The sequence below is a fragment of the Ranitomeya imitator genome, chromosome 5 (genome assembly GCF_032444005.1).
Source record: "Ranitomeya imitator isolate aRanImi1 chromosome 5, aRanImi1.pri, whole genome shotgun sequence".
Lineage (NCBI taxonomy): Eukaryota > Metazoa > Chordata > Amphibia > Anura > Dendrobatidae > Ranitomeya > Ranitomeya imitator.
The window spans coordinates 606,357,942-606,385,922 of NC_091286.1; the positions used below are offsets into that span (position 1 = coordinate 606,357,942).

A 27,981-nucleotide genomic window follows, 5' to 3' on the forward strand; every position below is an offset into this window, starting at 1 on the left:
ATTTACGCAACACTAGAAACAAATAATAATATTCATCCCATATTTTAAATATCAGACCCAATGATGATCATGGAAACAAATATACTGTAGCTTAGCTATGATGGGGATTGTTTGCTTTTAATTAAGGTTTCCAGTATTTGGCTAATCTAATGGAAACTAAACAGACCCCGCTATAGCTAAAGTATTACATATTATGGTTTTTACGTCCATCTTGCGCCAAATACAGTTTGAAACAAAATGATGGAGGTTCTGGTCCCGTAATCCTGTACCAATCGTGGTTCTGGTGATGCATTCGTGTACGGATGGTGGTTCTTTTGACATATTCATGTAGTGATAGTTTTTTTTCTCGTCACATATTCATAATCAGAACCATCATCAATATGAAACGAAAATCATCATCAGTACATTAATAGAACATCAGAATCATCACTATTACATAAATATGGCACCAGAACCATCATTAGTAGTGTTGAGCATTCCGATACCGCAAGTATCGGGTATCGGCCGATACTTGCGGTATCGGAATTCCGATACCGAGATCCGATACTTTTGTGATATCGGGTATCGGATCAATAGGGATGTGTAAAATAAAGAATTAAAATAAAAAATATTGATATGCTCACCTCTCCGGCGGCCCCTGGACATCATGCTGCTAACCGGGAGGCATCTTTGTTTAAAATGCGCGCCTTTAGGACCTGGGAATGACGTCCCGGGTTCTGATTGGTCGCGTGCCGCCCATGTGACCGGCACGCGACCAATCAGAAGCCGTGACGTCATTCGCAGGTCCTCAATTCCTAGAATTAGGAGTTTTTGTGAATGAGAATGACGTCGCGGCTTCTGATTGGTCGTGTGCCGGTCACATGGGCGGCACGCGACCAATCAGAAGCCGCGACGTCATTCTCATTCACAAAAACTCCTAATTCTAGGAATTGAGGACCTGCGAATGACGTCACGGCTTCTGATTGGTCGCGTGCCGGTCACATGGGCGGCACGCGACCAATCAGAACCCGGGACGTCATTCCCAGGTCCTAAAGGCGCGCATTTCAAACAAAGAAGCCTCCCGGTTAGCAGCATGATGTCCAGGGGCCGCCGGAGAGGTGAGCATATCAATATTTTTTATTTTAATTCTTTATTTTACACATCCCTATGGATCCCAGGGCCTGAAGGAGAGTTTCCTCTCCTTCAGACCCTGGGAACCATGAGAATACCTTCCGATACTTGATGTCCCATTGACTTGTATTGGTATCGGATATCGGTATCGGCGATATCCGATATTTTTCGGGTATCGGCCGATACTATCCGATACCGATACATTCAAGTATCGGACGGTATCGCTCAACACTAATCATTAGTAAATAACTAGGTTACTAGGATCACCATTGATACAAGAATAAGGCAACAGAATTACTAACAGTATATGAAGATGGCACTAGAATAACAATCAGTAGATAAATGTTTCATCAGAACTATCAGTACATTATTGTATCACCACCAGAACCTCCATCAGTACATGAATACCTCATGAGAAACATAGTAAATAAATACAACACCAGTGCGATCATTAGTAAATGTAAATGTCACCAGAACCACCATCAGTACATGACTATAGCACCAAGCTTAGTGCAGCAATCAGCTGAAATGTCAAGTTAGGCCTACAACTCCTGGTATACAGTCAAGTAAATAAGGCAGCACACTGCAGTGCTGAAGCATGCAAACATGAAACACAATAATTGAACTGCATTACTGCACTAGAAATATGAAAAATTAGAGCATTTAGCGCATAAAAATGGCCAATTTTATGTGTACCTGGTAGCCACTTTAGGGCATCTTTCTTATACCAGGTCCTACCCTTTCCTTTCCTCGCTGAGAATAAACATCTCCATCTAAATGGGTACCTGTGAAACCTCTTCTTAGACTAAAATTCTCTCTCTCTGTGGAGGGGTATTGGACCTGTTGCGATTAAAACACCTGTAGCTAAGAGGCGGAGTGCTCGGTCAGAAGGCTAAAGAATACATTTCAAAAAACTGACCGTCACATCCAAACATAGACTAAGTGTGAACAGGTGCTGAACCTAGAGTCACCAACTCGTATACAGTCAAGTAAATAAGGCAGCACACTGCAGCGCTGAAACATGCAAACATGAAACACGATAATTGAATTGCATTACTGCACTAGATATATGAAAAATGATAAATGATAAAACACCTGTAGCTAAGAGGCGAAGTGCTCGGTCAGAAGGCTAAAGAATACATTTCAAAAAAGTGACCGTCACATCCAAAAAATACAACTCCTAGTATGTCCTTAAACAGTGGTAAGGAGATTCTGGGAGATGCTGTTATTCATTATCAGAGTGCAAACCATATAGGAAAAATAGTACTGAGGAGAAGTAGTCAGTATAAACAAGTAAACAGTTACATTCAGTTACTGTACATTGTAGGTGACATCTTCTCTAATTGAAAAAACACAAAAATTGAGCTTGGTTTGAGTTGGTACACATGCAGTATGTTTTATAGCCAATGTGGGCATGTGTTTGTGTGCTGCATGTGTACCAACTCAAACCAAACTCCATTTTTGTCTTCTTTCTTTGTATTTTTGCATTCTGTGCAAGTCGGGGTGTGGCCTCTCTTTTCTGAGCTGGTAATTACATTTAAAGGCTTCCCCAGACTGGTGTCCACTGGTTGGGACCATGTCCTTTTGTCTCCCCTTATTCACACATTGAGGTCAACTCTGAAACATGGTAAGGTTTTTAATATTAGAAAGTGTAGGACCGTCCCGTCTTTTGATCAAAAACAGTATTACTAAGAACTGTGTTATTTAAATGCACTTTTGCTTCATACTTATTTAGTTACAGCAGGGTTTTTTGCTCATTTTGTTTCTTGTAGGTTTTGTATCTTCTCTAATTGAGTAGTCTTTCTTTTTGTTTCATTCTTGTCCATATGCCATGATAATTTTTCACATCCACAGTGCATCTCTGCAGATGTCCCTCTTCTCCGCTCTTCTGCAGCAAATCCCAACATGGTACACTTAAAAATAAGTGTTATTAAAATGCCCCCTGCATAAAGTTTTCTGTCTATGCTATGCGTTAAAAAAGCCTCCTATTCTATGTGGCCTCCACATTGTCAGCCTCTTATGAGCTATTACCAACACACTGACCACCATTATCAGCCGAAAGTGCCACTATGTCCGCCCTTATAAACCGTGACCATGGCCATCCAATCTCCATTGTTTCCTATTGCGGTCTCTATATCTCCACACTGTCTTCACCATGCTAACCTCTCTATACCGTGCCCCATTGTCACGCTGCCTCCTTTCCACATACATTTTGTGGTCCTTTTCACACTTTAAAAAAAGGGAAGAAGCCAGCACTGCTTATGGTCAGAACGCAATAACTGAAGTGCAATTGTACATAAATTCTAACTGTATTTCAAATATGAGACATTTAGCAAACAATTGATCAATTCTTTGAGCTACCCCGCCACTTCACGGCAATCTCATAATGGGGCAGTCCTAATCTTCGTATTTTATTTACGTTGTGCCATTATGGCTTCCTCCAGGTACAGTACGCATTTAATGTGGTCCTTTTTTTTTTTTTTATACATTCAGGAAGCCATAATGGCACAACGTAAATAAAATACGAAGATTAGGACTGCCCCATTATGAGATTGCCGTGAAGTGGCGGGGTAGCTCAAAGAATTGATCAATTGTTTGCTAAATGTCTCATATTTGAAATACAGTTAGAATTTATGTGCAATTGCACTTCAGTTATTGCGTTCTGACCATAAGCAGTGCTGGCTTCTTCCCTTTTTTTTTGCTTTGCATTGGTATGTGGCTGACCACCACTGTTGCCGCGCACGCTGGGTTATGTGCGCCATTCTTTCTGTGTTCACTGTGATTGATAGGCTGCTGTGCACACACACAGCAGCCCTGCCCCGCCTCAGGCTCAAGTTAATTGTGCACCTGTGTCTCAGCCTGTCTCACCCTTCATCTTTGGTGCGGGTTTGGCAGTGTGGAAGCCAGATCTGAAATGTCCGCACTGGACCTGATCGGCCTTTACCTGCGCTTGCCTTTCCTGGCACCAAGGGAGTGATTCTGAAAATGCTCCAGGTACAGTTCGCATTTAATGTGGTCCTTTTTTTTTTTTATACATTCAGGAAGCCATAATGGCACAACGTAAATAAAATACGAAGATTAGGACTGCCCCATTATGAGATTGCCGTGAAGTGGCGGGGTAGCTCAAAGAATTGATCAATTGTTTGCTAAATGTCTCATATTTGAAATACAGTTAGAATTTATGTGCAATTGCACTTCAGTTATTGCGTTCTGACCATAAGCAGTGCTGGCTTCTTCCCTTTTTTTTTTGCTTTTCACACTTTACCCTAATATTGCCCACTACTTTGTCCTTTTCAAACTGTACCCCCTTTTCACACTTTTCCCGTACAGCCAAATATACACTATAATGCAGTATGATGTCCACCACAGCCCCCATTGCATAGTAAAGTAACCACCACAGCCCTTCATATAAAGTATGATGTCTACCACAGCCCTCTATATACAGTATAATGTCCCCACAGTCTCCCATATATATTGTCCCCACAGCCCCACTTGTGATGATCCCCACATCCAGCCCATCCTCTTATTTATCCACAACCAGCACCTCTTGTAATGTCCCCACAGTAAGCCACTCTTATAATATCCCCACAGTCAGTCCCTTTTTGTGATGTTCCCACAATTAGCCCCTCTTGTAGTGTCCCCACAGCTGGTCCCTCATAATGTCCCCACAGCCAGCCTCACATAATGTCCCTAGAGCCAGCCCCTCATAATGTCCCGACATCCAGCCCCTCTTACTGTTCCTATATCCAGCCCCTCATAGTTTCCTCACTTCCAGCCCCTCATAATGTCACCATATCAACTCAAATATAATTGAGCCCAGGAAGGGAGCAACAAAAGGGGCACAGTCAGAGACAGGGATGTGCAATGTCAGTAATTGACACTGCTCACCTGTGTGATCACACCCTGGCATTCACTTTGCTGAGGGGTTGCAGCCCGCAGCTCTCAGTTTTGCCATGCTAGTTATCAAAAATAGAGGAGAACACACGACATTTAAAAAAAATGTATTTATCGCGCAGGTGCAGGCTGATGAATACTCCCATCAACGGTACCTGTTTTGCTATTAGCAGCAGCAGGCGTAGGCTGATGGGAGTAGTAGTCACATCAGCTGATGCCTCTGTGACGGGAGGTAAACTTTTTAACAATATTCACAGCTGCTTGCTTTCTGATCAGAGCTGCTGTTGTTTCTCGTGATGCCATGCAGATGACAGCTTGGAAAACACCGATGTTTGAGGTGCCGAACCTGAACAGTTACACGGACTTCCTGGATAAGTCTGTGTTCATGGTCCATGCCCGAACAGTAGGTGATCGGGAACAGACCCCGAACTTTACTGTTCGGGCTTGCCCATCTCTAGTTATAACATCAGCTATCATCTAGTCAGTCTCATAATAAACAAATTCAATTATGCCATGTTCTATCAAATCACACAGGTGATGATGTTTAACATCAATATGTTTGGCTCTCATATTGATGTTCTCACTGCCTGCAAGTTTAATGCATCCTTGGTTTTCTTCATTAATCACAGTCATTTGAGTTGATGGCTTACCAAGATCTTCTAACAGCCCTAATGACTTGCATGGGCTGCAGTCACATACTCTGTGTCTTTTTTTTTCCCTTTTTTTTTTTTTTTTTTGGAAGTGCATTTGAACAGCAAGGTTGATTGGTGTTGAGGGGAACTAGAAAAAAAAAATCTATAAATCTTCAGCAGAGCGAGTGTGAGCGAGCTGAGTGTGGCCTGAGCGTAAGTGTGGACGGCGGTAAGTGTGACTTGTGATTCAGTGAAGAGGTATTTGGAAAGCCTTTAACAAATACCTGTGTGAATTGGTGTGAGTTGCTGAATTGGGGGTAGCTATATTCATAAGGGTTAACTTAGGGTGGGGGCTCATAATTAAGGGTTTATAAGGGGCAGCTGTTTGAGGCTCAAGTCCTTTTTGGAAGTGCATTTGAACAGCAAGGTTGATTGCTGTTGAGGGGAACTAGAAAAAAAAAATCTATAAATCTTCAGCAGAGTGAGTGTGAGCGAGCTGAGTGTGGCCTGAGCATAAGTGTGGACGGCGGTAAGTGTGACTTGTGATTCAGTGACTGGATTCAGGGAGTTTCCAAGGGAGGAATTACTTAATTGCTGTCTGATTTTTATTAATACTTTGTATTTATTTTTATTTTTTTTATTGAACTGTTCTGTCTGGTGCAATCCCCATTAGGAAATGTGCTCCACGATTGTTAATGCCATCCAGTGCACATCTTGCCACATGTATGCAGTCCTTGAGCAGCCGATCGAGGGTGCATACTGCTGTGCGAGATGTGAGCACGTTGTGCATTAGGAAACCCAGATTCTGACTCTAAATGTGCAGCTGGCAACACTGAGATCCATAGACAATATGGAGAGGAGTCTTCTGCTCACGGAGCAGACGCTCAATGGGACAGATGAGGGGGGGATGGTGGGATGGAGCTGCAGGACAATGCAGTAGCAAGCTGGGTGACAGTTAGGAAGCGGGGTAGAGGGAAGAGTGCCAGGGAGGCTAGTCCTGATCTGGAACACCCCAATAAGTTTGCTAAGTTGGCAGATGAGGGGGGTGCCAGTACAGGGGTAGCACTGCTGCAGCCAGGCATGTCCTCTGAAAGCCGGAGGAGTGACTGCTCCAGTAAGGAGGGAAATAGGAGAGCAGGGCAGGCCAGACAGGTGCTGGTAGTGGGCGACTCAATTATTAGGGGAACAGATAGGGCAATCTGTCACAAAGACAGGGATCGTCGAACGGTGTGCTGCCTACCTGGCGCTCGAGTCCGACACATCGCTGATCGGGTGGACAGATTATTGGGAGGGGCTGGTGAGGACCCAGCGGTCATGGTGCATATTGGCACTAATGACAAAGTTAGAGGTAGGTGGAAGGTCCTTAAAGATGATTTCAGGGAATTAGGCTACAAGCTGAAAGCAAGGACCTCCAACGTGGTATTTTCCGAAATACTGCCGGTACCACGTGCCACGCCAGAGAGGCAACGGGAGATTAGGGACGTTATTAAGTGGCTCAAGAATTGGTGTAGGAAAGAGGGGTTTGGGTTCCTGCAGAACTGGGCCGACTTCTCAGTTGGCTACAGGCTCTACGCTAGGGACGGGCTGCACCTCAATGGGGAGGGTGCAGCTGTGCTGGGGGAGAGAATGGCTAGAAGGTTGGAGGAGTGTTTAAACTAGGAATTGGGGGGGGAGGGTATTCATTTTATAGGAGGGGAAGATAGTGCAGACAGAGACCTGGGCACAAATAAGGAAGTTGGGGGTGGCGGTGGCATGGGGGGTGGGGTCAGAACAGTTAATAATTTAAGAAATGGAAGTACAGAGAGGAACATAAAGTGCATGTATACTAATGCCAGAAGCCTCGCCAACAAAATGGATGAATTAGAACTAATGTTGTTGGAGCATAATTATGACATGGTGGGGATATCTGAAACGTGGCTGGATGAGAGCCATGACTGGGCTGTTAACTTGCAGGGCTATAGCCTGTTCAGAAATGACCGTACAGATAAGCGAGGGGGAGGGGTGTGTCTATATGTAAAATCATCCTTAAAACCCATCCTGCGCGATAATATAGGTGAATTTAATGAAAATGTAGAATCCCTGTGGGTGGAGATAAGGGGAGGGGGAAAAAATAATAAATTACTGATAGGGGTTTGTTATAAATCTCCAAAAATAATGGAAGCAATGGAGAATATCCTCGTAAAGTAAATAGATGAAGCTGCGACTCAAGGAGAAGTCATTATTATGGGGGACTTCAACTACCCTGAAATAGATTGGGGAACAGAAACCTGCAGTTCCAGCAAAGGTAATCGGTTTTTGACAATTATGAGAGACAATTACCTTTCACAACTGGTTCAGGACCCAACAAGAAGGGGGGCACTGCTAGACCTAATATTAACCAACAGGCCAGACCGCATATCAAATATAAGGGTTGGGGGTCACTTGGGAAATAGCGATCACAAAATAATAAGTTTTCATGTATCCTTTAAAAAGATGTGTAGTAGAGGGGTTACAAGGACACTAAACTTCAGGAGGGCAAATTTCCAACGGATGAGAGAGGATCTTGGTGCAATTAACTGGGACGATATCCTGAGACACAAAAATACACAAAGAAAATGGGAGACGTTTATTAGCATCCTGGATAGGACCTGTGCACAGTATATACCGTATGGGAATAAACATACTAGAAATAGGAGGAAACCAATATGGCTAAATAGAGCTGTAAGGGGCGCAATAAGTGACAAAAAGAAAGCATTTAGAGAATTAAAGGAAGTAGGTAGTGAGGAGGCATTAAATAAATACAGAAAATTAAATAAATTCTGTAAAAAGCAAATCAAGGCAGCAAAGATTGAGACAGAGAGACTCATTGCCAGAGAGAGTAAAAATAATCCTAAAATATTCTTTAACCCCTTTCTGCCATTAGACGTACTATTGCGTCCATGTGGGGTGGGCTTTACTTCCCAAGGACGCAATAGTACATCATATGCGATCGGCAGCGCTCACGGGGGGAGCGCCGCCGATCGCGGCCGGGTGTCAGCTGTTTATCGCAGCTGACATCCGGCACTATGTGCCAGGAGCGGTCACTGACCGCCCCCGGCACATTAACCCCCGGCACACCGCGATCAAAGATGATCGCGATGTGCCGGCGGTACAGGGAAGCACCGCGCAGGGAGGGGGCTCCCTGCGGGCTTCCCTGAGCCCCCCACAGCAACGCGATGTGATCGCGTTGCTGCGAGGGTCTCACCTCCCTCCCTGCTCCCTCCAGCCCCGGATCCAAGATGGCCGCGGATCCGGGTCCTGCAGGGAGGGAGGTGGCTTCACAGAGCCTGCTCAGAGCAGGCACTGTGAAGCCTGCAGCGCTGCATGTCAGATCAGTGATCTGACAGAGTGCTGTGCAAACTGTCAGATCACTGATCTGTGATGTCCCCCCCTGGGACAAAGTAAAAAAAAAAAATTTCAAATGTGTAAAAAAAATAAAAAAAATTATTCCAAAATAATGAAAAAAAAATAAAAATATTATTCCCATAAATACATTTCTTTATCTAAATAAAAAAAAAAAAAACAATAAAAGTACACATATTTAGTATCGCCGCGTCCGTAATGGCCCGACCTATAAAACTGGCCCACTAGTTAACCCCTTCAGTAAACACCGTAAGAAAAAAAAAAAAAAAACTAGGCAAAAAACAACGCTTTATTATCATACCGCCGAACAAAAAGTGGAATAACACGCGATCAAAAAGACAGATAAAACTAACCATGGTACCGCTGAAAACGTCATCTTGTCCCGCAAAAAACGAGCCACCATACAGCATCATCAGCAAAAAAATAAAAAAGTTATAGTCCTGAGAATAAAGCAATGCAAAAATAATTATTTTTTCTATAAAATAGTTTTTATCGTATAAAAGCGCCAACACATAAAAAAATGATATAAATGAGGTGTCGCTGTAATCGTACTGACCCGAAGAATAAAACTGCTTCATCAATTTTACCAAACGCGGAACGGTATAAACGCCTCCCCCAAAAGAAATTCATGAATAGCTGGTTTTTGGTCATTCTGCCTCACAAAAATCGGAATAAAAAGCGATCAAAAAATGTCACATGCCCGAAAATGTTACCAATAAAAACATCAACTCGTCCCGCAAAAAACAAGACCTCACATGACTCTGTGGACCAAAATATAGAAAAATTATAGCTCTCAAAATGTGGTAACGCAAAAAATATTTTTTGCAATAAAAAGCGTCTTTCAGTGTGTGACGGCTGCCAATCATAAAAATCCGCTAAAAAACCCGCTATAAAAGTAAATCAAACCCCCCTTCATCACCCCCTTAGTTAGGGAAAAATTAAAAAAATGTATTTATTTCCATTTTCCCATTAGGGCTAGGGTTAGGGCTAGGGTTAGGGCTAGGGTTAGGGCTAGGGTTAGGGTTAGGGTTAGGGCTAGGGTTAGGTTTAGGGTTAAGGCTAGGGTTAGGGTTAGGGCTAGGGTTAGGGCTAGGGTTAGGGCTAGGGCTAGGGTTAGGGTTAGGGCTAGGGTTAGGGCTAGGGTTAGGGCTAGGGTTAGGGCTAGGGTTAGGATTAGGGTTAGGGCTAGGGTTAGGGCTAGGGCTACAGTTTGGGTTGGGGCTAAAGTTACAGTTAGGGTTTAGATTACATTTACGGTTGGGAATAGGGTTGGGATTAGGGTTAGGGGTGTGTCAGGGTTAGAGGTGTGGTTAGGGTTACTGTTGGGATTAGGGTTAGGGGTGTGTTTGGATTAGGGTTTCAGTTATAATTGGGGGGTTTCCACTGTTTAGGCACATCAGGGGCTCTCCAAACGCGACATGGCGTCCGATCTCAATTCCAGCCAATTCTGCGTTGAAAAAGTAAAACAGTGCTTCTTCCCTTCCGAGCTCTCCCGTGTGCCCAAACAGGGGTTTACCCCAACATATGGGGTATCAGTGTACTCAGGACAAATAGGACAACAACTTTTGGGGTCCAATTTCTCCTGCTACCCTTGGGAAAATACAAAACTCGGGGCTAAAACATATTTTTTGTGGGAAAAAAAAAGATTTTTTATTTTCACGGCTCTGCGTTATAAACTGTAGTGAAACACTTGGGGGTTCAAAGTTCTCACAACACATCTAGATTAGTTCCCTGGGGGGTCTAGTTTCCAATATGGGGTCACTTGTGGGGGGTTTCCACTGTTTAGGTACATTAGGGGTTCTGCAAACGCAATGTGACGTCTGCAGACCATTCCATCTAAGTCTGCATTCCAAATGGCGCTCCTTCCCTTCCGAGCTCTGCCATGCGCTCAAACGTTGGTATCCCCCAACATACGGGGTATCAGCGTACTCAGGACAAATTGGACAACAACTTTTGGGGTCGAATTTCTCCTCTTACCCTCGGGAAAATACAAAACTGGGGGCTAAAAAATAATTTTGGGGGGAAAGATTTTTTTTTTTAATTTTCACGGCTCTGCGTTACAAACTGTAGTGAAACACTTGGGGGTTCAAAGCTATCACAACACATCCAGATGAGTTCCTTAGGGGGTCTAGTTTCCAAAATGGTGTCACTTGTGGGAGGTTTCTACTGTTTAGGTACATTAGGGGCTCTGCAAATGCAATGTGACACCTGCAGACCATTCCATCTAAGTCCTCATTCCAAATGGAGCTCCTTCCCTTCCGAGCTCTCCCATGCGCCCAAACAGTGGTTCCCCCCCACATATGGGGTATCAGCGCACTCAGGACAAATTGGACAACAAATTGTGGGGTCGAATTTCTCCTGTTACCCTCGGGAAAATACAAAACTGGGGGCTAAAAAATAATTTTTGTGGGAAAAAATTTTTGTTTTATTTTTACGGCTCTCCATTATAAACTTCTGTGAAGCCCTTGGTGAGTCAAAGCGCTCAGCACACATCTAGATAAGTTCCTAAGGGGGTCTACTTTCCAAAATGGTGTCACTTGTGGGGGGTTTCTACTGTTTAGGTACATTAGGGGCTCTGCAAATGCAATGTGACACCTGCAGACCATTCCATCTAAGTCTGCATTCAAATGGCACTCCTTCCCTTCTGAGCCCTCCCATGTGCCCAAACAGTGGTTCCCCCCACATATGGTGTATCATCGCACTCAGGACAAATTGGGCAACAAATTTTGGGGTCCAATTTCTCCTGTTACCCTCAGGAAAATACAAAACTGGGGGCTAAAAAAATAATTTTTGTGGGAAAAAAATTTTGTTTTATTTTTACGGCTCTGCATTATAAACTTCTGTGAAGCACTTGGTGGGTCAAAGTGCTCACCACACCTCTAGATAAGTTCCTTAGGGGGTCTACTTTCCAAAATGGTGTCACTTGTGGGGGGTTTCAATGTTTAGGCACATCAGTGGCTCTTCAAACGCAACATGACGTCCCATCTCAATTCCTGTCAATTTTGCATTGAAAAGTCAAACGGCGCTCCTTCCCTTCCGAGCTCTCCCATGCGCCCAAACAGTGGTTTACCCCCACATGTGGGGTATTGGCATACTCAGGACAAATTGTACAACAATGTTTGGGGTCCATTTTCTCCTGTTACCCTTGGTAAAATAAAACAAATTGGAGCTGAATTAAATTTTTTGTGAAAAAAAGTTAAATGTTCATTTTTATTTAAACATTCAAAAAATTCCTGTGAAGCACCAGAAGGGTTAATAAACTTCTTGAATATGGTTTTGAGCACCTTGAGGGGTGTAGTTTTTAGAATGGTGTCACACTTGGGTATTTTCTATCATATAGACCCCTCAAAATGACTTCAAATGAGATGTGGTCCCTAAAATAAAATGGTGTTGTAGAAATGAGAAATTGCTGGTCAACTTTTAACCCTTATAACTCCCTAACAAAAAAAAATTTTGGTTCCAAAATTGTGCTGATGTAAAGTAGACATGTGGGAAATGTTACTTATTAAGTATTTTGTGTGACATATCTCTGTGATTTAATTGCATAAAAATTCAAAGTTGGAAAATTGCGAAATTTTCATAATTTTCGCCAAATTTCCGTTTTTTTCACAAATAAACGCAGGTACTATCAAATAATTTTTACCATTGTCATGAAGTACAATATGTCACGAGAAAACAATGTCAGAATCACCAGGATCCATTGAAGCGTTCCAGAGTTATAACCTCATAAATGGACAGTGGTCAGAATTGTAAAAATTGGCCCGGTCATTAACGTGCAAACCACCCTTGGGGGTAAAGGGGTTAACTACATAAATAGTAAGAAACTAAAAAATGATAGTGTTGGCCCCCTTAAAAATAGTCTGGGTGAGATGGTGGATGAGGATGAGGAAAAAGCCAATATGCTAAATGACTTTTTTTCATCAGTATTTCCACAAGAAAATCCCATGGCAGACAAAATGACTAGTGATAAAAATTCCCCATTAAATGTCACCTGCTTAACCCAGCAGGAAGTGCGGCGGCGTCTAAAAATCACTAAAATTGACAAATCTCCGGGCCCGGATGGGATACACCCTCGAGTACTGCAGGAATTAAGTACAGTCATTGATAGACCATTATTTTTAATCTTTAAAGACTCCATAATAACAGGGTCTGTGCCACAGGACTGGCGTATAGCAAATGTGGTGCCAATATTCAAAAAGGGAACAAAAACTGAACTCGGAAAGTATAGGCCAGTAAGCTTAACCTCTACTGTGGGTAAATCCTGGAGGGCATTCTAAGGGATGCTATACTGGAGTATCTGAAGAGGAATAACCTCATGACCCAGTATCAGCACGGGTTTACTAGGGACCGTTTATGTCAGACTAATTTGATCAGTTTCTATGAAGAGGTAAGTTTCCGGATTGGACCAAGGGAACCCAGTGGATGTAGTGTATATGGACTTTTCAAAAGCTTTTGACACGGTGCCACACAAAAGGTTCATACATAAAATGAGAATAATGGGGATAGGGGAAAATATGTGCAAGTGGGTTGAGAGCTGGCTCAGGGATAGGAAACAAAGGGTGGTTATTAATGGAGCACACTCGGACTGGGTAGCGGTTAGCAGTGGGGTACCACAGGGGTCAGTATTGGGCCCTCTTCTTTTTAACATATTTATTAATGACCTTGTAGGGGGCATTCAGAGTAGAATTTCAATATTTGCAGATGACACTAAACTCTGCAGGGTAATCAATACAGAGGAGGAAAATTTTATATTACAGGATGATTTATGTAACTAGAAGCTTGGGCTGATAAATGGCAAATGAGCACTTGGGTAGAAGTAATAAGATGTATAATTATGTGCTTAATTCTAAAACTCTGGGCAAAACCGTCAATGAAAAAGACCTGGGTGTATGGGTGGATGACAAACTCATATTCAGTGGCCAGTGTCAGGCAGCTGCTACAAAGGCAAATAAAATAATGGGATGCATTAAAAGAGGCAAAGATGCTCATGAGGAGAATATAATTTTACCTCTATACAAGTCACTAGTTCGACCACACTTAGAATACTGTGCACAGTTCTGGTCTCCGGTGTTTAAGAAAGACATAGCTGAACTGGAGCGGGTGCAGAGAAGAGCGACCAAGGTTATTAGAGGACTGGGGGGTCTGCAATACCAAGATAGGTTATTACACTTGGGGCTATTTAGTTTGGAAAAACGAAGACTAAGGGGTGATCTTATTTTAATGTATAAATATATGAGGGGACAGTACAAAGACCTTTCTGATGATCTTTTTAATCATAGACCTGAAACAGGGACAAGGGGGCATCCTCTGCGGTTGGAGGAAAAAAGGTTTAAGCATAATAACAGACGCGGATTCTTTACTGGAAGAGCAGTGAGACTATGGAACTCTCTGCCGCATGATGTTGTAATGAGTGATTCATTACTTAAATTTAAGAGGGGACTGGATACCTTTCTGGAAAAGTATAATGTTACAGGTTATATACACTAGATTCCTTGATAGGGCGTTGATCCAGGGAACTAGTCTGATTGCCGTATGTGGAGTCGGGAAGGAATTTTTTTCCCCAATGTGGAGCTTACTCTTTGCCACATGGGTTTTTTTTGCCTTCCTCTGGATCAACATGTTAGGGCATGTTAGGTTAGGCTATGGGTTGAACTAGATGGACATATAGTCTTCCTTCAACCTTAATAACTATGTAACTATGTAGATGACAAGGTTACACATACCTATTTTATCCTAAACCAAGAAATCGAACTTTCTCCAAGCTTGCACAAAATAGCCGCTTGTTGATTTATGATCAACTAAGTCACCTGCAAAGTTTGCATCCACATAGTCTGTGAATTTTAGATTTCCTGTTGCAGATATCCTTAATGTATGTCTTGAGTCTGGGTAAAATATCAAAGAACTCTATTAAAGCCATTCCAGTCTTTTTAAGCTATTTTCCACATATCTGCATAGAATTCCAATGGTTGCTGCGATATCTGGTCGAGTCATAGTTGCTACAGTATGTATAGAAGTGCCCCCCCACTGCCTGTCTGCATTTCTCATTGTTAGGTAAGAGATCATCTTCTCCTTCTAACTTTAAGCAGGATTGTTCTGTTGGGCTTGATATACCATTGGCTTTTGACATTCCAATCTGATTCAGAATTGAGTTGATTTTATCACTTTACTTTAGAAGAAAGCTTCCATTTTCTTCTCTTCAGACTTGGATCCCTAGATAATGTCACATTGCCAAGGTCTTTTTCTTCAAATTGATGATTCCGAATTTTAGTCATTTTTTTAATTTGTTTTCTCTTGATGAATTCTAAACAGCAAGAGCACAAGAAGAGGATTCAGAGATCCTCCAAAAATTAGAAAAAACAGCAAAACGAGGCAGACATGCTTACTTGCCTAGGCCTCTAAACTAATGCACTATCAGGATGCAGTGGACCCATGTGGTTAATATGGAGACTACACAGGTGCAGCATAACCGATGAGGCAGCCACTCACCAGCTACCAAACTAATGGAGGGGGTGGCTGCTTGGCACATTGCTGCACATAAAAGACTTGCATGTGGCGCTGTTCACACAATGGAGATGCACAGCATCCAGGCAGGCCTAGTAGTGACACCCTTCTATTAGATCAGGCGGGCCTGCCCAGCGCTATCCAAATGCACCCCATGTGCACAGACACCACAGTTTACAAGACAAAAATGGGCCCAACTGCACCCCGAAAAAAAGTGCAAAAAACACAAAAAAAATATATAAAAATTTTTTTGTGAGGTATTAGTTTATACTTTGGCCAAAATACGCCAGCTCATAACCCGCGTCAAGGGTCCTCACGCTTACGAGTCCTAATTCTAAACAGCAAGAGCACAAGAAGCAGCTGCATTTGTTTAGAGGCCTAGGCAGGTAAGCATGTCTGCCTCGTTTTGCTGTTTTTTCTCTTGATGAACCATAATCACATGGTCCACATATAAGAGAATATACATACTTTCTGTCTGTATATTTTGTGTATAAACACGGATCTGCTTGATCTCTTTTGAATCCTTCTTCTAATAAGACTTTGTTCATGTTTGTGTTCCATGCTATTTCTAATTACTTCAGATCATAGAGAGATGTTTGTAGTTTGCAAACAAAATTCTCTTCACCTTCTTTGATATAACCCTTAGGTTGAGACATGCGCAAGTCCTTTTCAATGTCACAATTTAGCAGTTTTGATGTCCAAATATCTGACAAACTTCTTTTGTACAGCAGCTATACCAATTAGAGTCCTGAATGTGGTCTGCTTAGCAACTGGAGAAAATGTGGCATCAAAATCTTCACCATATTTCTATTTCTAAGAATATTTTTTTAAACTAATCTTACTTTAAATCTGTGAACCACCTTGCTTTCAGAGGCATACTTGGCCTTAAAACATTTACAGTTGATTGTTATCTTGCTTTTGTGATAGTTGGCGAGTTTTCAAGTCTAAAGTTAATTAAAGGACTTAATTTCCTCATTTGCAGCATTAATCTACTTCAGTTTTTCATGGACAAGTAGTTGTTGCATCTCAACCCACGACTGCTGCTCTGACTCAAATAGTGTTTTGAAAAAGTACGGTGGACACTTAGCTGGTTTGATATAAAAAATCTCCTGACTTTAGGTTCACTTGATTTTTCTGTTGCTTCTTCAGTGGTTAAAGGTAGCTTGCCAAGCTTCACAGCCGCCACCGTAGGGTCATTATTAGTGCTGAGTGAACGTGCTCGCCACTACTCGTTACTCGCCCGAGTATCGTTATGCTCGGCGTACTCGTCGAGCATCGAGCATTTCCGGTATTATTCGGTGGTAACTGCAGTCTCCACCGAGCAGTTCTGGCGGACTTTAGAGACCCAATCACGATGCAGAGATTGTCTGCCAGGCCATGAAACGCCGCAGCCATCTCTGTTGTGGTCATGCAGTGATTGGCTGGGCCGTAAAGCATCATCCTGAGTATAAGAGACCTGGCGCAGCCCTGCTCGCCTCATTATGTTCCTGTTTCAGCGAGAGTAGGGAGAGCTGCTGCCGAGATAGGGTCAGAATCATGGTTTTAGAGTTAGTGTAGGTCTGCAACTCTAACATCCACAACTCCTCAGAAACCAAAAGTCATTTTTAATTTGTGGGTCCCGATATTGCAGCGCTAAGTAGGCAGGGCACAGCATATCCACATCAGTCCAAGAGCTGCAGGCACTGTATGTGCGTCCATTGCTCTCACTTCATCCCTCCCAAAGCTCCATAACTGCCTGCTGCTGCAGCTTATTTACTGTCTATATATCTATTTTTTTTTTCAAAAATCCCCCCCCCCCAAAAAAAAAAATATACAGTCTGTTCTGTCAGACTGAGGCCTGTTGAAAACTTATAGTTTGTCAGGCATACGTAGCATAGCTGTGTGTGCTACCCTTGTGCCCCTTTTTTTTAAATTCACCAAAAAAGGCCTCCTATATCTGCGTGCTCCAAGTTTGGGCATTGGAGGCCGGTGTACTTATTTTTTGGCTGTGTGATACTCAAATTCTATACAGCGCTTTTTCGCATAAAAAAAATTCAAAGGCCACAGATTTGCCAGTGTGGTATTTCCGTTACAGCCGTCATATATCTCTGTGCTCCAAGTTTTGGCATTTGAGGCCAGTGTCGTTATTTTTTGGCTGTGTGATACTCAAATTCTATACAGCACTATTTCGCATAAAAAAAATTCAAAGGCCACAGATTTGCCAGTGTGGTGTTTCTGTAAGAGCTCTCATATACCTCTGCTCCAAGTTTGGGCATTGTAGGCCGGTGTACTTATTTTTGGCTGTGTGATACTCAAATTCTATACTGCACTATTTGGCATAAAAAAAATTCAAAGGCCACAGATTTGCCAGTGCGGTATTTCTGTGATAGCTCTCATAGCACAGAGGCAAGGGGTGCTGTCACAAGAAGTGCAATGTTTGGGAGGATGGTGAGGGAGTATCTTGCAGATTGTACAAACGTCCTCTGTGATTCCTCTGTGCCTTTGAATTATTGGGTATCCAAGCTGGACACGTGGCATGAACTGGGTCTCTACGCCTTGGAGGTCCTGGCCTGCCCTGCTGCTAGCATTCTGTCAGAGCGGGTTTTTAGTGCTGCTGGTGGAATTATAACAGATAAGCGCATCCGCCTGTCAACTGAAAATGCTGACAGGCTGACTCACATCTACTATGTAGGTTTCAAGTCTATAGGGGCACATATGATTGACTATGCAGCAGGGCTCACATTCCTGCCAATGTGTAAAACAAAGGAGTACGGGAGTACAAAGTGCATATTGTTAAGTGGATTTTCATGGGCCCATCCACTATGCGGGTTCCAAGGCCTAATGGGGTGCATATGACTATACAGCAGGGCTGGCCTTGCCGCCAATGTGTAAAACCAAGGAGTACGGGAGTACAAAATGCATATTGTGAAGTGGATTTTCATGGCCACATCCACTATGTGGGTTCCAAGGCCTAATGGGGTGCATATGACGGACTATGCAGCAGGGCTGGCCTTGCTGGCAATGTGTAAAACCAAGGAGTACGGGAGTACAAAATACATATTGTGAAGTGGATTTTCATGGGGCCATCCAAAAGGCTTATTGGGGTGCATATGAATTGGTAGCAGGGCAGGCCTTGAATTCAATGCAACACTTTTTCAGGCGTCCCCCTGGACATCTTATGACAGGGTTATTATGGTGCGTCGTAATTCTTGGCCGCCCATCCACTCACAGCATAGGCTACAACAGCTTAGAAGGCCCACTGTTTCATAATGACTCTTTAAGAAGATTAATGCCGCCTGATGCACCAGTAAAAATAGGCTCTGTGACTTTAAGAGTCCCTCCTTCCTAAATGAAACAAGATGGATCTGCTTATGTGTCACACACCACATGGCCAGCTAGGGGTGTTAAATGTTACAATGACATTTCCCAGTGAATGCATTTCTAGTGGTTGAAAGTAATGTTAAAGTTGAAAAATGCTTCAAAAACGCTGCATATGAACTAAGCCTAAGTGGGAGAGGAAATTTTCGGTCTGAGGTTAAATATTTGGCCTTACAGGCAAGTCATTAACCTGCAGCAAAGGATGTACCTTGACATATTTCCAAGCAAAACCCGTTTTCGTTTCATTTTCATGTGTGTTTTGTGGCACCGGGAAAAATGGCATGAATCTTGGAAAAAATTATTAAAGCTGTGAACTAGGAGTCAGGAATGCTTCCAGGGGCGATCCCCGTGATGTCCCTGTGTCATTTGAGCAGTGTTTCCATCATTTTCAGATGTTTTTAAACCTTAAAAAGACCCCCGGGGGGATCGCGGTGAAAATACTCCGGTCTCCCATAGACTTACATTGGGGTCGATGTTCTGGCCGAGTACCCGAGCAACGAACACCCGAGCATTATAGTGCTCGCCCATCACTAGTCATTATCACACATGACCATGCCTGGTTGAAAGTTCAGCGGTGAGAGCTACAGATATGTCTGGTCTGTTATTCCTTTTGCATAACCTTGCCAGGATGTGTGGTCTGCCTGCAAGACAAATTTGCTTCAGCAGAGCTTGTTGCCACTTTCGTGAGGCAGTGCTGCACAGTTAGCTGCTTTTGGCTGATGTGGATGACGTGCTCTGAGATCTATCTCAGATGGAGGATGAGGAGATGAAGGTGGGCGTACAGGAACTGCAGTAGGAGGTGGAGGAAACCCTGATCAGAGTAGGGCCAGTAACACTCGGCGTCGGTAGCACATGTGTCATTCCAGGGTGAAACTCGGCCCTGGCCTCCACAGTGTTCACCTGGTTTGCCATTAGACAAATGTAGTGTCCCTTGCCACAAATGCTTTTCCAAGTGTCAGTCTTTCAGTAACTGCATTGGTAAGAGCACGGTTAATGTTCCTGGACATGTGCTGGTACAAGGCGGGGATGCCATTCTGGGAGAGAAAGTGGCAGCTGGGGACAGAGTGCCTCATCTTTCGTGTTTAATGCTGCTGATCCCTCACCCTCAGTGCTGCTGTCCTCATTCTACATGCCAGGTTCCCAGATTGGGACAGTGGCTATGTTATCCACCACGTCGTCTTCCACCTCCGCACCCTGGTTCTCCTGACTTGGTGACTTAACAACATCCTGACTTATTGGCAACTGTATCTTATCATCATCTGCGCCTCCTTGGACAAAATTTGTCATTCCTCCTGTCACCTTCTTGTGGCCGTTGGTCCTCTAAATTTTGTGCATCACTAAACCGCATCTCCTCCTGTCCCTCTTGGAAAATGCAGGGTGAGAGACCACAATCAAGAAATTATGTTGTGAAGAGCTCCTTGGAGTGTTCTAGTGTGGAACACTCCTGGGCCTCAACATGGCGGGAGGAAGGAGAATCAGGTGAAGGTTTAAGTAATTCAGACTGTTGGCTGGTGAAACTGGTCCTTGTGGAACACCAGGTGTTGCTGTCAATCATGCTGGAAGCATTATCTGCTCTCCAACCGACTACCTGTTGCTGTTGCCTCTGGTATGGCTTCTGAAGTGGTGTACCGTGCCACCATGCCAAGTGGGACAGGAACCTTTGTGTTGAGGATGAACGTGTTTCTTGTGCTCCAGCAACAGGCATAGTCGCAGCTGCGCCAAGGCCTTTGTGTCTGTGTGCACCTTCATCAGCACTTCTCTGTCCCTTACCGTATGCCTTACACATTTTCTAATTGCTTAGTCTTTGGAAACCAAGTTTATTTTCAATTAAAAATAAAAATTGGTCACCTGCAGCAGGCAAAGCAGATCTTTGGAGTTTAATACCACAATAATGTAAGACAAAGCAAGTAATACTCTATGGATGACAAATTCAAGCAAGAGAAAAGGTGAATGCTTTTTTGTAATGTTATATACCACCAAAATGTAATACAAATCATGTAATACTCTATTGATTACAATATAGTAAATATTTCACCCTCCCAAAAAAGAATGTGGTCACGTGTAGGGTTGAGCGACCTTTACTTTTATAGGATCGGGTCGGGTTTCACGAAACCCGACTTTTTCAAAAGTCGGATCGAGTGAAATCGGCCGATCCTATAAAAAAGTTGGGGTCGGGGTCGGCCGAAACTCGAAACCCAATGCAGTGCATTGGGTTTCCAATGGTTCCCAGGGTCTGAAGGAGCGGAAACTCTCCTTCAGGCCCTGCGATCCATATTTAAGTGTAAAATAAAGAATTAAAATAAAAAATATCGCAATACTTACCCTCTGACGCGCCCTGGTACTAACCGGAACCTTCCTTCGAATCAGCGCTTCCAGGACCTGGCGGTGACGTCGCGGTGACGTCGTGGCTTGTGATTGGTCGCGCGGCCGCCCATGTGACCGCTCGCGCGACCAATCACAAGCCGCGATGTCACCGCGACGTCACCGAAGGTCCTGGAAGGGCTGATTCGAAGGAAGGAAGGCTGCCGGAAAGAAGCAGGGCCCGTCCGAGGGTGAGTATATACCGATTTCCGATATTGCAAACATATCGGGAATCGGGATCGGAATTCCGATACCACATTCAGAAGATCGCCGACTTCATGGCCGACCCCACACAGGGGTCGGGTCGGGTTTCATGAAACCCGACTTTGCCAAAAGTCGGCGACTTCTGAAAGTGGCCGACCCGTTTCGCTCAACCCTAGTCACGTGCAGCAGCTATAGTATATATTTAGCAAAAGAATGCAAGCCCTAAGCCCTGCCTAGACTCTGTATCTGAGTATCACCGAGCATGTTATCTCATCCCTAATGATACAATTCTTGTGCTATTCATGTTTAGCATTGTATACACTGTCCTTGCATTTTAGCTGGTACAACTCATCTTTAATGTTTCCTTCTTCCAGTGTGTGACCTTCTTTTAAGATGATGCTTGCATTAACAGTAAAAGCAGCTTCAGTACTTGGTGTCATATTCTTCAGTAATGGCACTTTTGATGATTATTCGGCTCGTCCATTTCCATTCTAGTTTTCCAGACTTTGCAGTCATCCTTTAAGTGCCCTGATTTCTTGTAGACAAGACACTCACATGTTTCCTTCCAATGACTTTTATTTTTGGGTAGATCTTGGGTTTTTAAAGTGGGTTCTGCTTTGGATACCCCACTGCTTTTTACACTTGTTTTTCGCTTATGCTCGTATACAAACTTTTCTCTGACATGCTCTAATGTATGCTAATAATCTGGGGGTGCATCTAATGCAGTTACAAGTGTGTCATAGGTTTATGGTAGACTGCTTTGTAGTAGAGCAGCAGCATGGAAATCCCTTAGATATTCCCCAACACCTGCAGGCGTTCCACAATTTTTAGAGTATTTCTTATGTAATCATGCATATCTTGGCCCTTACGTAGCTTAGAATGATATAGCTTTCTCATTAAATAGAGCTTACTGTTGAGATTTATCCTTCCATGCATTTTCTGCCGCTGTTTACTCATTTCCTTTATGGTTTCACATTTACATACATGCACAATCTGATCATCTATGCTGAGGGAGGTAATGCCTTGAGCTTTGTGATCCTTCTCTACCCAGTCTTCTGGTAGTAGGTCAGGTCTAGACCCTTCTCTTATCATCGGTATCTTTACCTTGAATTTCTAGAATTTGTAGTTCCGGTTAGTCAGACTTGGCGATCTGAACTTCAAAGAGTTGCTGCCTGCTGCAATCTTTGCTTCTTCTTAGTACACTGTGTTTCTCTCTATGCGGTCCTCTGGGTATTTAGCTTTGTGGGCCTATAACCTGTTGGATTAATCTCTGTACTGTCCCAGATATTCAACAGTCAACATATATTTATGCAGAAACAAAGATAACACTACGTACAGCTGGTATTTCTTATAGCTTAGGAACTTAGCATCTTTTCTGTCAGTTTGCAAAGTGAAAGTAAAACTGCGCTGTAGCTACACACACACACGAGTGAACAGGAACTTTGCTTTGCTTTGTTTTTTTTAACAGTGCTTTACTGGCAATATAACACTATTGCTGGAGACAGAAACGCATGCTCTATTCCCATGTTTTGACACATTTTTAAAAAGATGTGACTTTTTGTTTAAAAAGTTGCAAAGATGGTTAATGAAAGTAAAATAAGCCATTTTGTGTTTTGCACCAAATTTATGAATGGTGCGCCCCATTTTGATGAATTTTGATAAACATCAGCAAATGCTGCAAGACAGAAAAGGAAAAATGACTTAAAAAAATGCAATTGATGAATCGGGGTCTTAGAAAATGCATTGCTAATTCACACAGCAGGTTATTCATGAATACAATATCTGCCTTAAAGGGGTTCTCGCTATGGTTGCCTTTGCCTATTTGCCACATTAGGGCCTATGAACATCATAGAGATGAGTGCTTAATGTTACATTCACAAATCCATTTCTGCTTATACAACTGGCAAAAACAGGCTTTTTCCCTATACGTCACCCAATTTGCATCAGTTTTTTCATCTGATTATAAAAAATGAAGTAGCTAACTGTCTCAGCTTTTGTATTATCCTGTGCCACTTAGTAATGGATCTGATAAAATCATCATTCATCCACTTTTGATGGCTAGCCATATTCAGTACTTCACTGACAGAGACTGATCTGAAAACAACAATTGAAAACCGGAAATCCACTGAGTTTAGTAAAAAGGCCATTGGACCCATCAAAGAAACAAATGCGTGAATGATTCCTTTAAACTTTATGGGTCAGTTGGTTTTCTGTTTTATAATCATTCACACACGAATGGAAACACATCTGTGTGAACATAGCCCTTTTGGAAACCCATTTATGAGTCAAAATGTAGAGCTGCTTTGTAGGAGTAACTTATATTCTGGTGGAATCAATCCATTTTTGCATTACGCGGCATGAATTAATGTGATTGGACGAGATATAATACGATAGAACATTGCACCTCAAGTGTGTGACTGGCTGCAGCTCCCTCTCATCATTCCAACAAGAAAGACTCAGGGCAATCAAGGACTGTGACTGTGGTGACAATTCCACTAATATCTGAATTTTAGCCATGAAGAATAACACTATATGAGTGTAAGGACATTCTGTCAGTGGTCACCTGGCAGCTTTAAAATGGCTACCACAGAAAGGCTCAAGGTACCTTCACACTAAACGACGCTGCAGCGATCCAGACAACGATCCGGATCGCTGCAGCGTCGCTGTTTGGTCGCTGGAGAGCTGTTACACAGACCGCTCTCCAGCGACCAACAATGGGCCGCGATTAGTAACCCGATGTTTACCCTGGATACCATCCTAAAAGTTAAAAAAACAAACGCTTCATACTTACCTTCCGCTGTCTGTCCCCGGCGCTGTGCTTTCCTGCACTCACTGTGAGCACAGCGGCCGGAAAGCAGAGCGGTGACGTCACCGCTGTGCTTTCCGGCCGCTGTGCTCACAGCCAGAGCAGAGAAGCACAGCGCCGGGGACAGACAGCGGAAGGTAAGTATGAAGCGTTTGTTTTTTTAACTTTTAGGATGGTAACCAGGGTAAACATCGGGTTACTAAGCGCGGCCCTGCGCTTAGTGACCCGATGTTTACCCTGGTTACCAGCGAAGACATTGCTGAATCGGTGTCACACACGCCGATTCAGCGATGTCAGCGGGAGAGCCAGCGACCAAAGAAAGGTCTGGCCCTCTAGCCCCGACCAGCGACATCACAGCAGGATCCTGATCGCTGCTGCGTGTCACACTGAACGATATCGCTAGCGAGGACGCTGCAACGTCACGGATTGCTAGCGATATCGTTTAGTGTGAAGGTACCTTCAGTGCAAACCAATTTGCTTACCAGATTCCAAGGGTTGCACTGGCCTTCACTCTTTAACACCTAAAAAGGGATCTTGACTTAAACATTGGCTCCTGGACTTGGCCTATGGAATAAGCTGCTGTTCAGTGGCACAGCCCGTCAAAAGTGGTCAGGTAGCCAGGTCAGAACCAGGAGGGAGAGAAAGGTTCAAAATCAGAAAGAGTATAAATAGTCAGAAACACAAGCTGAGGTCAAAGCAAGAAACAATGATAGCAACAAGAAGCTGAATAGAGATGACTGAACCAGAGGAGCACAAGGCTATATCTGGCAGCTTCTAGCAGTAAGCTGAAAGCTTAAGTAGGGTATGGTGCTGTCCAGTTGGCTGGAGCAGGGAGCTGATGACTCCAGCTGGACAGCACACGCATCTGTACTGTCAGATTGGGCAGCACTGCAGGTCTCACTCATCCTAATCTAAATGGCTGGAAAAAACCTGCGATAACTAGAGCTTCTGGTTCCAAAGTCTCTTCAATCATCACGGGTGCCCACAGAGTGAATACAGCAGCACCTGGCAACAGAAGAAGATGTAGCAGTTAGCAGGACCTTGTAGAGAAATGACAATGAGAGGTCAGAGCCTAAAGATTATTGGGAATTAGGCCAGGGTTATAATATTCAAAAACAGAGCTATGCAAAGTATTTATAGAAAAGTCAAACAGTGAATGAATATCAGACAATTCAGAAACAAAATGATAGAAAAACCATCAAGGTCAGTCCATGCAGTGCTCAGATATTGCAAAACATAAACAATCAGTTGTTTATCTGCAGATTATCACACGCCGGCGTCACACTAGGCGTAAGTAAATACGGTCCATTTTTTATGGCCGTAATACACAGTAATTGTCCCAAAACACTGTTCCGTATTTAATGCGAGGATGCGATTTTTACGCACAAATTTATCCGTGTGTCATCCGTATGGCATCCCTATGGCTTCCGTACGGTGATTTTTTCTCACAGGCTTGCAAAATGAACATATCATGGATCCATCGGCTCAAATATTCTTAAAAACATATATACAGTCTATATATGTATATATATATATATATATATATATATATATATATATATGTATAATGTGTAGGAAAAAAAAGAAAAGCAGCACAAAAAAATAAAAAGACAAAAAAGTGGACTTTATTGCCTAAGTGGCGTGGCAACGTTTCGGATGCAAGATCCTTTTTCAGACATTCCGGTGTCTGTCCTCTCCGCCGCTCTGCTTCTCTGCACTGTATAAGCGCAGCGGCCGGAAAGCACAGCGGTGACGTCACCGCTGTGCTCTGCTTTCCGGCCGGCGCTTACACAGTGTAGAGAAGCAGAGCGCCGGAGAGGACAGACACCGGAATGTAAGTATGCAGTGTTTTTTTTTTTTTACGTTTACGCTGGTAACCAGGGTAAACATCGGGTTATTAAGCGCGGCCCTGCGCTTAGTAACCCGATGTTTACCCTGGTTACCACGGAACTTCGCATAGTTGGTCGCTGGAGAGCTGTCTGTGTGACAGCTCTCCAGCGATCACACAGCGACGCTGCAGCGATCGGGATCGTTGTCTAGATCATTGCAGCGTCGTTTAATGTGACAGTACCTTTAGGTTTGGACGGGTTAGGAGAAAACAAAATGAACAAGGCAGCATAGATTCCATCTAAACAAATACAATATATTAACAATACATTAGAAAAACTTTTATCATTGTCTTCAACCACAATTCTTCTGTCCCCACAACAGACTGAAATTCTACATACATAGAACACCCAAAACACAGCAGTGGCAGCAGAATCCAGCATTGATGTGTGTATCAGCACCAACTTTGACTAATAAAACGAGTGAGCAAAAAATCACTAGCTTGTGAAATGCACAGATTTGTTTAGGTAAACAGTCACATGAGTAAATGTTTGTAAAATGTATATAGTTATTTTTCAACTCTTTTTTTTTACATAATTCCCACTATTTCCAAAAAGGAACTACTAAGAAATGCTAGGTACAGGACATGCCCAAAAAATCAAGGAGTTGGAATGAATGAGATGAAGCCTAGATCTCAACACAATTGAGATGCTGTGGGTGAATCTTAACTCCTTCATGACCCAGCCTATTTTGACCTTAATGACCTGGCCATTTTTTGCAATTCTGACCAGTGTCCCTTTATGAGGTAATAACTCAGGAACGCTTCAACGAATCCTAGCGGTTCTGAGACTGTTTTTTCGTGACATATTGGGCTTCATGTTAGTGGTAAATTTAGGTCGATAATTTTTGTGTTTATTTGTTTATTTGTTAAAAAAATGGAAATTTGGCTAAAATTTTGAAAATTTCGTAATTTTCAAATTTTGAATTTTTATTCTGTTAAAAGAGAGAGTTATGTGACACAAAATAGTTAATAAATAACATTACCCACATGTCTCATTTACATCAGCGCAATTTTGGAAACTAAATTATTTTTTGCTAGGAAGTTATAAGGATTAAAAGTTGACCAACGATTTCTCATTTTTACAGCAAAATTTACAAAAACATTTTTTTTAGGGACCACCTCACATTTGAAGTCAGTTTGAGGGGTCTATATGGCTGAAAATACCCCAAAGTGACACCATTCTAAAAACTGTACCCCTCAAGGTGCTCAAAACCACATTCAAGAAGTTTATTAACCCTTCAGGTGCTTCACAGCAGCAGAAGCAACATGGAAGGAAAAAATGAACATTTAACTTTTTAGTCACAAAAATGATCTTTTAGCAACAATTTTTTTATTTTCCCAAGAGTGAAAAGAGAAACTGGACACCAAAAGTTATTGTACAATTTGTCCTGAGTACGCCGATACCCCATATGTGGGGGGAACTACTGTTTGGGCGCACGACAGGGCTCGGAAGGGAAGGAGCGCCATTTGACTTTTTCAATGAAAAATTGGCTCCAATCTTTAGCGGACACCATGTCGCGTTTGGAGAGCCCCTGTGTGCCTAAACATTGGAGCTCCCCCACAAGTGACCCCATTTTGGAAACTAGACCCCCCAAGGAACTTATCTAGATGCATAGTGAGCACTTTGAACCCCCAGGTGCTTCACAAATTGATCCGTAAAAATGAAAAAGTACTTTTTTTTCACAAAAAATTTCTTTTAGCTTCAATTTGTTCATTTCCACATGGGCAACATGATAAAATGGATCCTAAAATATGTTGGGAAATTTCTCCTGAGTACACCGATACCTCATATGTGGTCACAAACCACTGTTTGTGCACACAGCAAGGCTCGGAAGGGAAGGAGCGCC

General features: G+C 43.0%; 1 protein-coding gene across 1 annotated transcript in view; it reads left to right on the top strand.

The window, feature by feature from the left end:
* The window catches only part of SNTG2 (syntrophin gamma 2), a 1,048,529-nt gene that overhangs the window by 751,063 nt on the left and 269,485 nt on the right, over nucleotides 1-27,981 (top strand). The window lies entirely within an intron of this gene.